This window comes from Anas acuta, chromosome 1 (assembly GCF_963932015.1).
Source record: "Anas acuta chromosome 1, bAnaAcu1.1, whole genome shotgun sequence".
In the NCBI taxonomy this organism is placed as follows: Eukaryota; Metazoa; Chordata; class Aves; order Anseriformes; family Anatidae; genus Anas; species Anas acuta.
The window spans coordinates 106,754,808-106,766,183 of NC_088979.1; the positions used below are offsets into that span (position 1 = coordinate 106,754,808).

Consider the following 11,376-nt stretch of genomic DNA (forward strand, 5'->3'; position numbering starts at 1 on the left):
CAAGACATTTCTTTTGAATGGGGCAAGTTGGTGAGGAAAATAAATGAATGACAAAGTTTCCCCAGGATTCTGATATCTAAATTATCTGGGTGAAGCTGACAGTGTGTTTGTAGGGGAGAATGGATGACAGAATCTCTTGAGATGCCTACCAGCTACATTTTCTATTATTTTAGGCAGGGGATTTTCTCATTTAAATATAGGTCACGCTCTTTTCTGTAATGAAGCCTTAGAAAAGTATAAGGCTTTGTAACTGAAATAATATTAAGGAAAAGTTACAAATAAATATATTTTGAATAATGCGTTGATTATCCATCACAGTTTCAGAGTTCAGAAAAACAGTAGCATGGGGGCTTTTGTTGTCATTTGTTTTTGCTTGTTTGTTTTCAGTCACTCAGTCCTGAATAAGCTGGTATGTCTCAGATGACTCAGTCCCTGTATTCATTACTCCAGTGCAGGGAAAAAGTTATAGATGTAACTTGGTTCCATATGCACTGTAAATCAACACTTACTTTAATAGTACTATAATGACAGCAAATGGACATATTAAGTCCTACAGCATCTCACTTCTTTGCTTTTTAGTAGCTTGCTGATGCATGTCATAAACAATATATGAGAATCATGTGCCTTCCTTTTATAGGGAAAATATGCAGAATGGGCTAAAACATTCAATAATGCATTACAAAACTGTGCTGCTTAAGTAAAATTGTATTATACTATCTGGCCATAAGAAAAAAAACGTTAGGCATAATAATTCATTGAAATGACTACAAATATCTACTGAAAAGAACAATGTTAACTCTGCCTGCTCTACAAGAATTACTAGAATTCTATTATAATATTAACATACATCAAAGTTAACTGTGAGGCAACTGTTTTTTCATTTTTGATTTTAAGGAGTACTAGTTTTTTAATAAAATTGACATTTCAAACAATTGCATCTGGAAAAAAAAAAAAAAAATCACATTTCCACTAACAACAACGAAAAGAACATTACAATGTTCTGAAAATTTGGCATAGTGGAAACAAATATGGAAAAACTTTTGGCTGCTGACAAACCTTTCTGACAGGTACGGATCACCTATTACAACAATTTCTGGTGATTGCTTGCTGTGTGAACTGTAAGGGAAGGCTGGTGGTCTTAATTTAACTTCCTCTCTAATGACAGCCTCTACATTGCCACATGACCATTGCGTACTCAACCTACCCTAACCCAGCACTACACGGTTCTCTTCTGCTGACTCCTTTCACTGTCCTCTTAAATCCCAGCAAATACATTCAACTTCTCACCCACATGAAGCACATACGCTGTATATTCACTCTCTTACCCATGGTTTGTTCAGGACTTTATCCTAAACCACAAGGGAAGGCATGCTTTCAGGCTTCACCATTAAGTAGCATATGCAACTCAGCTTATACCCCTTTCCAGTATAGAGGTAGATCCTTACTCTACTGCCCCTACTCAATGTTCTGTTTATGCAATAGCTTCAATAGCTTGAAGTTTTGGTGAAGTCTGGACTGCCACTTAGGGTTGGTGGCATGCGCAATCACACAGCATGGAAGTTGCTGTGTGGCCTATTGAACAGCATGGACTAACTATAAAAAGCTGCCCTACAAATGAAAGAGTAATACTCAATGAACTTTGAACCTAAAGAAATACAGAAAGAAACTTCTGGAACAAGAATAAAATTGCAATCAGAAAATAAGCACTGGACAGAGAAGGATTATTAAAATCCAAATCAGGTATAGTATTATTCACATAGCAGTAGTAAATGACAGCAAGATACTGAAGCCATAAAGGTCTGAATTTCCATTTATATGTGATTATAAATATAGAGCAGCATGATCTGAATTTAGACTCCTGCCTTTGCCAAGGCTATGATCCCCAGCATGATTCAGCTTGTATAACCTTTTCTCCTCCATTCACCTTCCTCTTTTCTCTTTCTCCCTGGGACACCAGATTTAGTTTACAGGCTATTAACAGCATTTGGACTTAGTTGCTTTCCATTTCTGTTTAGGGTGACTTAGGGTGATTTCAAGCAAAAACAATGGCAAACCTGGTCACAGCAGAACTCATGTAACCCACCCATTTTCTTCCTCCCCCATATGCTGATGCAATCCTATCTCATGGCCAGAAGCAATTTAACCTAAGTGCTTCTGATTCTCAGAGCATGTTGGCAGTGCCAGATAGGTCTACTAGTGCCAGATAGTGTCTACTGGCATTTTAGCACCCTATTGAATAGGGACCAAATCTCCCCCAAATTGGAGGCAGTAATTAATCACAGACAACACCTACTTACTTAAACAAAACAAAACAAAAACTTATTTGAATAATAGTTGAACAATTCCCACCCTCCATCCATGAAAACTGTGTTAGTTATGTTCAACTTATTAATGTTATTGCACGCAAAAATCACATTTAAATTAAAAGAGAAATATGGGCACAGGAGCCAAGACAGCCCCACAGCTGCATGACCCTAACAACATCTCCAGATGCACCTCTGTTGCTTGCCAGTAGCAAAACTGGAAAAGGAGCCAGCAGAGGTGACACCAAGGAGTTAGCAACAGACCCACATGCTGCTGCTAGAACAAGCATTTCAGAGTTTGGCATCTGGTCCCTACTTTTGCCAAGTATGCCCTGTTTGTTTCCACAGCTGTTAAATGTGTTTGCTCAGAAAGGAAAAAGCAGAAAGAAGAAAGAGCAGCTAGAGATATACTACTGACTGCAGAAAGAAATATGAAGCCAACATGCAATTTACTCCCAGATAACAATTTTCTTTAGAAAATGTATTGCTAGCTATTAGGACAAGTCTGAGATATTCTTAGATGAAATTCATGCATAAATTCATATGGCATATTTATGTTTGTATCTTCAAAACACTGTGGGCAATTATCACAGGGTTAACAAATACATTTGCTGTAAACAACTTTTCCTCATTTTCTATATATGTTTTAAATTACCTTGTAATAATCTGTTCCATCCAGCAGAGAAAATTATTTTAGGCAAACTGAAATCTGCAATAGTTCCAATTTACCTGAAAGTAAAGGAATACAAAATTAAATAATAACGTAAAGTTACATAACTTGTTACAAATACTCGTGAAGTACTGGGCATACATGTATTTCATGGAACAAAACAGTGATTAAAAATTAAAATCACAGTTTACACTCCTGAATAAATTTAAAGAACCTTATTTTGAGACAACAGCTCTAGTTTTCTAAAGCTTAACTCATTTTAACTCAAAAGATTTAATATTAAACTCTTAAATTAAAAAAAAAAAAAAAAAAAAAAAAAAGAATTTCATTTAAGTGAATTAAGGACCTCTAAAAAAAAATAGTCTTCTGTAAGACCAAGCAGGGTAAGCACATCATTTCAGATTGCAACACATGCCAGATTCAGTTTCTGGCTAAACCATATCAATTTCTTTGCTTTCAGCTACATTTTAACCTTCACAGGGGAGTAATTTATGGTCTGATTAGCACAGCTGACTTCATTTTACACCTATGAAAGCAAGTCTTGTTAATATAGTTAAACAGAATTTATATTCATGTAAAATCAGGCCTCTGGATGTTTGTAAAACACTAATTTACTCAAATGCAGTTGCTCTTAGGTGAGATATACAGATCCTTTGAAACACAGATGTGAGCTAAAACCTGGTCTCTCATGCTAAGACATTAATTTAGAGCTGTGACAAAATCAACTACATGGATTCTTTTTAAGTCTTTGCTAAGTTGAATTCTTTTTTTAAAAATTGGAAGGTTAGAAGTCATACTGTATATTATATCTCTGCTGTAGTTCCCCTCACAGTTTTATCCATTCCATATTAAAAATATTTATTTCCTTTCTTATTCCCATGAAATTTCTATAAAACAAATTATAAAATAAATTAGTTTTCTATAAAACTAATGAAATTTCTATAAAGTCAGTTTCACAGTTTTACTAGTTGATAGGAGAACACTAGGAAATAACTCAAGAATTTAGTTTTTATTTCACATTATGTTCCAATTGGGGAAAAAAAAAAAAAAAAAAAAAAAGAATATTCACAGTAGAAAATGTTTTATCATCAGGCTTACTATGATACCAGCACAAACTAAAGAGTTGATGCCATTTTAACTAGCGTATTATAAAGACCAGTTCTGACCAACAATGATCTATCTTCACCAGTGCACTGAAAATTGTCATCCCTGACAAGACCCGAATCCATGAAGACAAATTTGGAGGGCTCCCAAAAGGTGGTGGCTGAAAATTGACCCTTTCTACCAGAGCATTGTCAGAAGTGATTACAAAAAGTTCCTTGCTATAAACTGTAACAGGGAAATCCAGACCATTAGAATTGCAATGAAGAATCTAAAGAATCTTCAGTAAACAAGAGACTTAACTGAGTGTATTCAGCTCAACCGGTATAATGTTTTCCTCTCTTTCAGCTCAAATGGCCAGTATTTTATTTTATTTTATTATTTTATTTTACCTAAGACTTCAACATGCATAAGGCCACCCACAATTCACTCTCTTTACACAGGAGTTGATAGTAGTAAATACTTATCATGTAGCATGCAAGACTATGCATATTTTTTTATCTACTATGGCCTGGGTTCATATCCAGTTCTGGGAAATGAACCAAGACCACATTTGCACAATCAGAAATAGGTACTGGTATGCAAACCTTGAACTGTTAAGTATTTTGTGCCAGGTGTATTATGAGGATACTTTGTGATACTGGGGAGGGTTCCAGGTTAAATCGATGATTTAGGTACTTCAGGCAGAAGAAAATCTACCTTCATGTTCTTTCCTCACGTAACACTGATTTGGAACAATTATCATGATGCAATTTTTGTTGTTCAACAGAGTCCACAGTTGGGACTACTTATGAAACCACTTTTTTATTCAGAGGTAGCTTGAAATTCTGTCTCAAAAGCATATTGGAGAGCTGGTTAATACAAACATTCTTAGGAAGGAAAGCTCCTTCATGACTGGAAGTTGGTGGTAATTTTTATTTATTTATTTACCAATTTAATTGGAGAGCTGGATTCAACTGCTGTTCTTCTAGCACAAGGTGAGGAGTTATAATATTCCTTCTGTTCTGAAGAATAACTTCTCAAAATGTCAAAGTCTTCCCTAAAACCTGGTATTTTATTATTCTATACATAATTATGACATTTATTGCTATTTTGACACCTGTTTGCTCCTTTACACACCTGTGTCCATGTGTAATATAAATTGATTTATAAATGTTCCATGGAAGGTATGAATCTATAGAAGCAAATTCAGGAGGCCCTTTAGCATTTCCATAAACGTGCACATACCTGTATACAGTAATACCTAAGTGCTTAACTGAAATGGTCAACTTTTTTGTTCTTAAACCACATACAGCTCATAATGTATTAAACTCATGTTTGTGGAACTGTCAATACTGTCAAGTAATCTGAAATCCTGGCTAGTGGAGGAAGAGCGCTAGCAAGGTCTGCTGAAGGTCATCCACCCAAGATGATGTGTCCTACATATTTTAATTATGAAGATTTCGGTGTAAAGTGAAGTTTCAAGAGGCTTCTCAGCATTGTGAAGAAAGTTATGGTATTTTTTGTTTGTCTGTTTGTTTTTGGTTTTCTACTTTGCCCTGGGATGGGAGGCTTGGGCTACCTCAGTCCATGTAAGGCTTTGTGGTTACAGAACAGATATGGATGGAACTAGGACAGGCTGTCTGGAAGGGGAACAGTGAGAGAAGAACCTTTGATTCCTCTGACCCAAGGTGAAAAGAAAATGTGGCTATGGTGACTATGCTGCTGCTTCAACAGTAGGTGCTGGTACACAGACCCAAACCCTGACTTCACTAGTTTCCTAGAGCCTGATAAAGACAGAAGAGGAACAAACAGGCTTGTGACAGACTTGCCTAAAGGCTGTCTGGCCAGTCCTGGGTAAAAGCTGCAAAGAGTCACGAAGGTTAGGCACTCCTCCTTTAAGGGCAATGGACAATGCCCTGACCTGATGCTGATAAAGGTTAGGCAGTGTAGGCAGATTTAGTTTTTTAATTATTTATTTTTTTAAAATCACACAGAGCTGAAGTTGGACCAATGAGTTAAGTGAAAAAAAAAAAAGTACAAAGGAAGAGTTAGTGAACTTTTTTCCTTTTACTGATATGTCCCTAGCTATTGCCTCTCAGTTTTCTGTCTGTTGCAAAAAGTTTGAAGTACATCTTTTGCTTTTGTTTTCCATTCAGCTGATGATAAAAAAGACATCAAATGTCATCAGATGTTCTATATTGAACAGGTTTTTGGTCAATGGGGGACAGAACATTAGCAACATCAGCAAAACACATTTAAGGTAGTAAAAATGATTGTGTTGTGAAATCTTCTCAGGGAGACCCCTGCCTCCATTTGATATGCAGTCATGGTTACTTACATTATACATCTGGGCATCTAATTTTAAGGACAGGCTAGAACTGTCTTTTTTTTGAAGCTTATGAAGTCTTAACTGCTACAGATAGTATCAACTCAAATTATTATTTCCATTCCAACACAGATTATAGAACAAGAGAACAAAATTGAAAATTAAAAAATAAATTCAGCACATATATCAGAAATCACCTTTTCATGTAGAGAATAATAAATGCCTAGAATAGCCTGCGGGCAAAACTGTTGAGGCAAAAAGTGCCAGTGTCATTCAAGAAACAATTATATATCATCCTTGGGGAAACAGACTGTTAAAAAGAATATGTCTTAATGGACCAAATGACCTTTATTCATTCTCCAAAATTCTCTCATGTTCTTGCAGTTCTGTTGAAGAATATTTCAGCAAGTTGGCCTCAAGCAATGTCAATTCTTTCTTGAATTATTCTGCTCATTGGTTCACTACTGAGGTTGATCCTTTCCTACACTATAATAATGAAAACAATGGCCAGTCCTGTATCATGACAATACTACGACTATATAACAAAAACTCATTTTCAGTCCCATGATTACCAGTCTTGTACCCAGACTAACTACATAAAGTTTTTCAGACATTTGGAAAATGAATAAACAACAAAAATCCCTCCCTCCCAGGGCTCTAAAATTAACCATAAGAAAAATAGCTCTTCTCCACTTCCGGACTTCATGCACATAGCATGCACCTAGTACACAAAACACGTTTAGGGAAACAAGAAGTTAAATTTGCCTCAGAAAACTAAGCAGATTCGTGAAAGTCCTTGTAGCTCTCCAGTGGTTGCTGTGATAAATAAATCTTTTTATGTTTTAAGTTATTGCTGAAAAATTTCAGATGTTTATTCTGTTTTAATACAATACAGACAAAAATAAATATAATATTAAGCATCCATAATGGATTGTCTTTTTATTGGAAAAGTATATCACACTTTAAACTTTAATTTTAAGGGAATAGCTTATGGAAGTGTAATCACTTCTGTAAGGAAGGAAAAGCATAGTTTATCTCTACTGATATACAGTGTTAAGCAGAAACAATAGAATTGGCTACAAGGAACTTTAACATCTTACCCAGCTGGAGAAAATCTAGTGGTATCTGTAAAACTGTATTTTTCTTTTGTACTTTTGACTTGACTGTTACACACAAGTCACATGACCTCTGGACTACTTTGTTTTTTCTTCCCTTGTCCATAATTTTATGAGTTACCTTGGAGTTTGTCTGCTCTTTGCAATGAAATGAAAATTCATACTGAATTTGCAACAGCAAAGAAAAAGGTATAGCTGGAACTCTATCCCCAAAGAGTGCCCCTACATATCACAAACCGAAACTCAAGAGGACCTACATGTCAGGAGTGCAATCTTAAAAGCTGCAGAACTGTTGAAAGAAGTGGGTGTTTACTAACATACTGTAATCCAAGTCAGAGTAAATTACACAAATATTTAACACTAACAAAAGAGAAAGGTACTGACATTTTACAGATTTTTGCTAGATGGTACAGATTATCAAGCAAAAAAAAAATCACAATTTAGTTTAAGAAATTTATCAAGACTGCTGTTATAAAAAATAAATGCTGAATCCACAATATACGAAAAATAACAAATTATATGGGTAATTTAAAATGCAAGAAAATTAATCATTCCAAGTTCTTCAAATTCCATTGATTTGAAGAACTTAATACACAAATGCTCTTCAGCAATAAGTTATTTTTTTAACTGTTGTAGCTTACAAATATGTTGACACTTTTAGTATTTTATAGCTTTGAAAAATTAAATTGAAGTTTAATTACATGGAGACATCAAACCATTACCTTCATTGGGACATTATTGTACATTAGTGCATTGAAATATTCAAATTCTGTCACAAATACTATTTATTGTAGAAACATAACAAGTAAGTGTTATTGGAAAAGACAGAAATGCTAAAATTTGAATTTTTAGAGACTCCTTTTGAAGGTAACTATTACTGTGCATGCAGGAATGTAACATTAACATCAATTACCAGGAGTTCTGAAAACAAGAATGCCACTTGGTATTTTCTAGTTTGCATTGCTGAATTTCCACGGGTCCACTATAGCTTAATTTCTCTCGGTATCAGAACCTATAAGACATGCTTTTCTGCAACAAAATGGTTTTGCCTTTTTTACATTTAAGACTGGATCCTACTGGAGTTTACTTGTGCTATACTTCTTGTTTATCACATTTTACTTATACTGCAATTATTTTCATGACCTTTCCACAGATGGACGTTTATCCATGTTGTTAAATTACAGAACTAGTCATATTATCTATTAGAATCACTTACATGGATAAGTGTCGGCAGGATTCAAACCCTGACAGATTCTCTTACACCAGAACATTTACCTGCTGGTGAGTTTGGCTCAATAGGCCTTTTTTTTTTGCCATTCTGAAGGGCCAAGGTTTAAAGTCAGATTTCTGAGAAAATACAGTTGTCCTAACCAATTTTAGCACATGATTCATTATTCTGTAGTCATCTACAGGAAACCATATTTGCATAACATTACTTGAGATACTTACTAGAGGAAGTCATTATGCATTTTTTTTTTTCATTTCCCAACCTTCACCCAAATCATTTATATAAATATTTTAATAGTTACAATTTAAACATTGAGTTTTTTTAGTAATGTAGTAGTAAAACCTTCCTAGAGCAAAGAGATGTCATTTATATTTTTATCTATTGTTCCCTTCATTTAACAGTGTCAGCCAATTTAATAAATTTCTACCTACCATATTAAAAACTAGTTTTTCCTAATAAAAGATTTTTCCATTCCACACAAATGATCTCCTCATTAAGTAAAAAAGTGTGGAATACAGTGTATTTCTCTTTTTATTTTCTAGAATAATATTCCTATTTTTCTTTGGTATTTCTGGCTTGAATTTGCATAACCCTGCCCTTTCTTAAAGGCTATCTAAAAGAAAAAGTGGAAGAAAGTTTTCAGAAAAGACAACCTTTTTATTTGCCTACACTTTAGACATTTGAAAAATATTATCCATTTACAGTCTTTAGTAAAAATAAACAAACATATCAAAAAAGCTTCAGCTGGTCAAAAATGCTGAAAAGACATTTCAAAGGACAGGAGATTTAAACCTTAACTGAATGCTAGCTACATCTTTATACCTTCTAAAACTGGCTTTAAATGTTAGAGAGCATAATAGAGGGTCTTCTCAATGTAGTACTGTATTATTCCCACTGTACATTTGCTAGGGTACAGTCCAGTCCAATTTATTTGCTGAACTACCTTATTGTTTTCTCCAGCATATCCCTACTATATTGCAATGGGATTGTACCTGCTTGTTGTAGTCAGGCATCAGACATATCAGAAAGGGGCCTATGGGCTATAAAAAGTATTTGCCCAAATGTTTATGTACCACAACATATTCTCATAGAACTTAACCTTCACTACCCAAAATATCAATGAATTATTTCACACGTTTTTAAAAATCAAAGAAATCAAAACTGCTAACATGTTTTATAGGTACCTTGAACTATGCGATGTTAGTCAATATTACGAGCATTAGGTTGTCAACTTTAGCTTGTAAAGAGGCTACTGTACTGTCATACCAATGGATTAGAAACAATACCATAACGCAGAAAATGCAGCTGAAATAATGGAGTTTGTTCCTTTATCCTTACTTAATTGTTCTGAAAATATGTGAATTATAGGCTTCATCAGATAATGCTTCGTATATACCAATTTACTCTAAAATATCAAGTAGTGGTTTTTTTGTTTGTTTGTTTGTTTTTGTTTTAAACAAAACAAACAAAAACCCAACAGTGATACTAATTCTAATGCTTCTTTAGTTATGGAAGTTTCTGGTAATCTTGAACAAACAAAATTACTAAGTTTTGAGTTCTGTCAACACCAAGAAGGCTTACACTTATATTTGAAAAAGCTGATGAACGTAGTTAACTCATCTTCTCAAACTTGCCCGTTCAAAAAGGGCTTAAGGAATGCAACAGACATTTGAGCACAGATTCTGAGATGTGTTAAAAAAACTACACATATACTATACATATACTACATATGAAGTTCAATAAGGCCAAGTGCCAGGTGCACCTGGGGTGCAATAACCCCAAGCAGAGCTACAGGCTGGGAGATGAGTGGTTGGAGAGCTGCCAGGCAGAGAAGGACCTGGGAGTGATGGTTGATAGTCGGCTGAATATGAGCCAGCAGTGTGCTCAGGTGGCCAAGAAGGCCAACAGCATCCTGGCTTGCATAAGAAGTAGTGTGACCAGCAGGGCTAGATCGTCCCCCTGTACTCGGCTCTGGTGAGGCTGCACCTCGAGTACTATGGTCAGTTTTGGGCCCCTCGCTACAAAAAGGACATCAAGGTGCTCGAGCGAGTCCAGAGAAGGGTGACGAAGCTGGTGAGGGGCCTAGAGAACAAGTCCTATGAGGAGCAGCTGAGGGAGCTGGGCTTGTTCAGCCTGGAGAAAAGGAGGCTCAGGGGCGACCTTATCGCTCTCTACAGATACCTTAAAGGAGGCTGTAGTGAGGTGGGGGTTGGTCTGTTCTCCCACGTGCCTGGTGACAGGATGAGGGGGAATGGGCTTAAGTTGCGCCAGGGGAGTTTTAGGTTGGATGTTAGGAAGAACTTCTTTACTGAAAGGGTTGTTAGACACTGGAATGGGCTGCCCAGGGAAGTGGTGGAGTCACCATCCCTGGAAGTCTTTAAAAGACATTTAGATGTGGAGTTTAGGAATATAGTTTAGTGAGGACTGTTAGTGTTAGGTCAGAGGTTGGACTCGATGATCTTGAGATCTCTTCCAACCTAGAAATTCTGTGATTCGCTACATATACACATACTACAACTACATCTACAGACAGGCTATAATTTTCCACTGAAATCGAAAGCTCCCTTCTGTCTTACACAGTAATAGTATCACTTTTCACTACATCATGGATTGTGAACAAAAACATTTATTTTTTTTCTTTTATTTAACTT

General features: G+C 35.6%; 1 long non-coding RNA gene across 1 annotated transcript in view; it reads right to left on the reverse strand.

Annotated features, from left to right (window-relative positions):
• LOC137860717 (uncharacterized) overlaps window positions 1-3,425 on the reverse strand; it is a 42,355-nt gene extending 38,930 nt beyond the window's left edge. Inside the window, exons 1-2 of the long non-coding RNA XR_011099149.1 lie at window positions 3,320-3,425; window positions 2,959-3,032 (exon numbers count right to left, since the gene is read on the reverse strand). This is a non-coding gene — a long non-coding RNA (uncharacterized lncRNA). The remainder of the gene's footprint in view (window positions 1-2,958; window positions 3,033-3,319) is intronic.
• Window positions 3,426-11,376: the final 7,951 nt, after the last annotated feature.